This window comes from Notolepis coatsorum (genome assembly GCF_963971535.1).
Source record: "Notolepis coatsorum genome assembly, contig: SCAFFOLD_364, whole genome shotgun sequence".
In the NCBI taxonomy this organism is placed as follows: Eukaryota; Metazoa; Chordata; class Actinopteri; order Aulopiformes; family Paralepididae; genus Notolepis; species Notolepis coatsorum.
Genome location: NW_028173304.1, coordinates 184,356 through 189,355, shown reverse-complemented (window position 1 = coordinate 189,355; position 5,000 = coordinate 184,356). Strand labels below are relative to the sequence as shown.

The 5,000-nt window shown below is 45.6% G+C and overlaps 1 protein-coding gene across 3 annotated transcripts in view; it reads right to left on the bottom strand.

The window, feature by feature from the left end:
• Positions 1–4,994, bottom strand: part of c1qtnf1 (C1q and TNF related 1) — a 25,906-nt gene extending 20,912 nt beyond the window's left edge. For all 3 annotated transcript variants that reach the window (XM_084338811.1, XM_084338812.1, XM_084338810.1), the window contains exon 1: positions 4,473–4,994. The gene's annotated coding sequence lies outside the window, so the exon portion shown is untranslated. The remainder of the gene's footprint in view (positions 1–4,472) is intronic.
• Positions 4,995–5,000: the final 6 nt, after the last annotated feature.

Below are 5,000 nucleotides of genomic sequence, written 5' to 3'. Positions count from 1 at the left end.
TAAATCTATCACAATCTTTAATACAGTCAGGGTTTTGTAACCCCTCAGTTACATATATATATATATATATATATATATATATATATATATATATATATATATATATATATATATATATATATATTTATTTTTTTTATTTTTTTTTACATTTCTATAACCTTTATTTACCCAGGCACGCAAGTAAGAACAAATTCTGATTTTATTTATTGTCAAAAGTATGCATAATGTTGTGTTAATTCACAACAAGAGATATGTAATGTTAATTACCTGAAATTATTCCGTTTTTTGGGGGGGGGGAACCCTGCATATATCGGTATCGGTTGATATCGGTTGATATCGGTATCGGAAATTAAGAGTTGGACAATATCGGTATATCGGTATCGGTAAAAAAGCCAATATCGAGCATCCCTAGTTGTACCTCATCTGCATCCATGTCTGCATTGTACTGTATATTGTATTGTAATTGTACTCAGTTACCTTCTCTACTCTGCACTGTATATTGTATATTGTATATATATGCATATTGAACATTGTTGTTTTGTTTACACTTGTTTACGTACTTGACTTTCTATTGTATACTTATTGTACTTATCTCATACTTATATATTTTATCTAGCACACTCTTAGGAGCAAAACAGAAAGAAGCATTTCATACAAAGGTTTTCTCTGTATGACAACTAATAAAGAAACTTGAACTTGAAAAGGGGGGCTTATCTGCTGCTATACTTCAGACCTGTTGACTAGCGGAAACCATAATGATAAATCATGTGCTGCTGTTGACGTGACCTCATGGAGAACATTGGTTTGGCTGCTATAGACTTGTCCCTGCACAAAAAAGAAAGTGTCCCTCCTCTAATTCAAATATCTGACAGTAAGCAAATACAGTACAAAAGGCTGCCTGAATGTATAGAGTTCAGCTGCGCACAAAACACAAGAGCGCACGTGGGTCTTTGTGTGTGTTGTGTTTGCCTAGCGAGCGTTCAATAACGCACGGCACCAGTAGGGCAAGCCCCTCTTTTGTGTGGGTCAAACAGACATGTTAAAAGGCTGATGACATTGACGGTGTACCCTTCCACCCCCCCCCCCCCCCCCCCCCCCTGCCTTGTTTATCTTAGAGAAGCTGTTGCTAGGGCGGCATGGCATTGGTCCAACTACTTGTCAGTCACTTGGCTGAGATGCTGTGAAATATAATCACCTGTGAAGGTGTAACCCCGCCTATTCACCCGTCATACTATTAATGACACACACACACACACACACACACAACACACACACACACACACTTGCACCTGTCGCATGACTGCAGCCAATTGCACAAATTGCCATTAATATTGCATGATGTTAGAGGCTTAGGAGGGACAGCACAAAGCGTCCAGTAAGAACCACCAGGGCAGAGCATGAGGTAAAGTAGTAGGCAAGGAGACAGTGATGGAAACCAAAAGACTGGCCATATTATTATGTCATCATCATAACTAGGTAACTATTAAGTTGCAGTTTGTTCCACCTTAATAATGTCACCCTCAATCTCATGCAGCTCCAGCCCGGCCTCTCTCTCTCTCTCTCTCTCTACACTCTTTATCTCTCTCTCTCTGTCTGTATCTCACTATCTCTCTCCCTCTCTATCTATCTCTCTCACACACACACACACACACACACACACACACACACACACACATCCTTATCTCCTCTCCCCGAGCCTGTGCAGGATATGAGGCCGCTGGTTCTCTCAGCTGGGCTTTGTGATGGCACGCCACAAGAATCCTGCCCTCGATCTCTCTCTCTCTCTCTCTCTCTCTCTCTCTCTCTCTCTCTCTCTCTGTCTCTGTCTCTCTCTCTCCCTCTCTCTCTCTCTCTCCCCCTCTCTCCCCCTCTCTCTCTCTCTCTCTCTCTCTCTCTCTCCTCTCTCTCTCTCTCTCACTCTCTCTCTCTCTCTCTCTCTCTCCGTCCTTTAAACAGACTCTGATCGTGTCATTAGCTAGAGGAGAGTGGGGGGTGGATGAGGTGAGGTGAGGCGAGGTGAAACACGCTAGTCATCCCAGCAGCAAACGAAAACACTCATTACGTCTCCTCCTGGCTCCGCCGACCACCACAACAACAACAACAACAACAAATAAAAGTCGATGACACGTGTCGGGTACTTGGAGTCGGGCTACACACGCCGGGTGGACCGTCGAGACGGGGGAACAGATGACAGCTTTTCAGAAGTCCACAGTTGGGTTTTTTTTTTTCGCTCCCGTAACACAAGAGCTTTGAAAACGCTTCAGCAAAGCTTTTGTTCTGAAGCGACGCCAGGTGCTGATTGGTCACTTTGGTCACATGTTGTCTCTCAAAGCAGGCCAGACAGAGGGGGACATCGAGGACCCTCTGGGTCCCACATCTGGGAACGGTTTGTCCTGTAGCTCTGCAGAAGCTGTGTGTGTGTGTGTGTGTGTGTGTGTGTGTGTGTGTGTGTGTGTGTGTGTGTGTGTGTGTGTGTGTGTGTGTGTGTGTGTGTGTGTGTGTGTGTGTGTGTGTGTGTGTGTGTGTGTGTGTGTGTGTGTGTGTGTGCGTGTGCGTGTGCGTGTGTGTGTAGCGCACACATGGTTGCCAGCATGTGTGTGTTCTTGTTTATCCACATGTGTGTGTGAATATGTGTGCACGTGTGAGTGAATATGTGTGCATGTGTGAATATTTGTGCACGTGTGAGTGAATGTGTGTGCACGTGTGAGTGAATATGTGTGCACGTGTGAATATTTGTGCACGTGTGAGTGAATGTGTGCATGTGTGAGTGAATATTTGTGCACGTGTGAGTGATTATTTGTGCACGTGTGAGTGAATATTTGTGCACGTGTGAGTGAATATGTGTGCACGTGTGAATATGTGTGCACGTGTGAGTGAATATGTGTGCACGTGTGAATATTTGTGCACGTGTGAGTGAATATGTGTGCACGTGTGAGTGAATATTTGTGCACGTGTGAGTGATTATTTGTGCACGTGTGAGTGAATATTTGTGCACGTGTGAGTGAATATGTGTGCACGTGTGAATATGTGTGCACGTGTGAGTGAATATGTGTGCACGTGTGAATTATTTGTGCACGTGTGAGTGAATATGTGTGCACGTGTGAGTGAATAGGTGTACACGTGTGAATATTTGTGCATGTGTGAGTGAATTGTGCACGTGTGAGTGAATATGTGTGCACGTGTAAGTGAATATTTGCGCACGTGTGAGTGAATATGTGTGCACGTGTGAGTGAATATTCGTGCACGTGTGAGTGAATATTTGTGCACGTGTGAGTGAATATTTGTGCACGTGTGTGTGAATATTTGTGCACGTGTGAGTGAATATGTGTGCATGTGTGAATATTTGTGCATGTGTGAGTGAGTATGTGTGCACGTGTGAGTGAATATGTGTGCACGTGTGAGTGAATAATGTGTGCACGTGTGAGTGAATATTTGTGCACGTGTGAGTGAATATGTGTGCACGTGTGAGTGAATTATGTGTGCACGTGTGAGTGAATATTTGCGCACGTGTGAGTGAATATTTGCGCACGTGTGAGTGAATATTTGCGCACGTGTGAGTGAATATTTGTGCACGTGTGAGTGAATATGTGTGCATGTGTGAGTGAATATTTGTGCACGTGTGAGTGAATATGTGTGCATGTGTGAGTGAATATTTGCGCACGTGTGAGTGAATATGTGTGCACGTGTGAGTGAATATTTGTGCACGTGTGAGTGAATATTTGTGCACGTGTGAGTGAATATTTGTGCACGTGTGAGTGAATATGTGTGCATGTGTGAGTGAATATTTGCGCACGTGTGAGTGAATATTTGTGCACGTGTGAGTGAATATGTGTGCACGTGTGAATATGTGTGCACGTGTGAGTGAATATGTGTGCACGTGTGAGTGAATAATATGTGTGCATGTGTGAGTGAATATTTGTGCACGTGTGAGTGAATATTTGTGCACGTGTGAGAGAATATTTGTGCATGTGTGAGTGAATATCTGTGCACGTGTGAGTGAATATTTGTGCACGTGTGAGTGAATAATATGTGTGCATGTGTGAGTGAATAATTGTGCATGTGTGAGTGAATATGTGTGCACGTGTGAGTGAATATGTGTGCACGTGTGAGAGAATATTTGTGCATGTGTGAGTGAATATCTGTGCATGTGTGAGTGAATATTTGTGCACGTGTGAGTGAATATGTGTGCACGTGTGAGTGAATATTTGTGCACGTGTGAGTGAATATGTGTGCACGTGTGAGTGAATATTTGCGCACGTGTGAGTGAATATTTGTGCACGTGTGAGTGAATATTTGTGCACGTGTGAGTGAATAGGCCAGTGCACCGTAGTAACCTGGGAACCACATGACCTGATCCCTGTCTTACTTTAATAACCTCCACATCCTCACAATACTGAGCCAAAACAAACCATAACCACCTTTCTAATCCCCGAGACAGAAAGAAAGCACTTTATAGATAAAGGGACACTTACTTTCAACTGTGAACGGTCCTCTGTTTCTCCTGTGAAGCAGCCCCCTGTGGACTTGACTCCTTCCCTGGGTCTTGTCCTGGCTCAGCGAGGAGGCTCCTTCCCTGGGTCTTGTCCTGGCTCAGCGAGGAGGCTCCTTCCCTGGGTCTTGTCCCGGCTCAGCGAGGAGGCTCCTTCCCTGGGTCTTGTCCTGGCTCAGCGAGGAGGCTCCTTCCCTGGGTCTTGTCCTGGCTCAGCGAGGAGACTCCTTCCCTGGGTCTTGTCCCGGCTCAGCGAGGAGGCTCCTTCCCTGGGTCTTGTCCTGGCTCAGCGAGGAGGCTCCTTCCCTGGGTCTTGTCCCGGCTCAGCGAGGAGGCTCCTTCCCTGGGTCTTGTCCTTGTTCAGCGAGGAGGCTCCTTCCCTGGGTCTTGTCCTGGCTCAGCGAGGAGGCTCCTTCCCTGGGTCTTGTCCTGGCTCAGCGAGGGCTTGTATCCCGGGGCAGGTGGACTCGTCCTCTGGGTCTTTGGTCCTGGTTCTCTGCCTCCTCTGGAT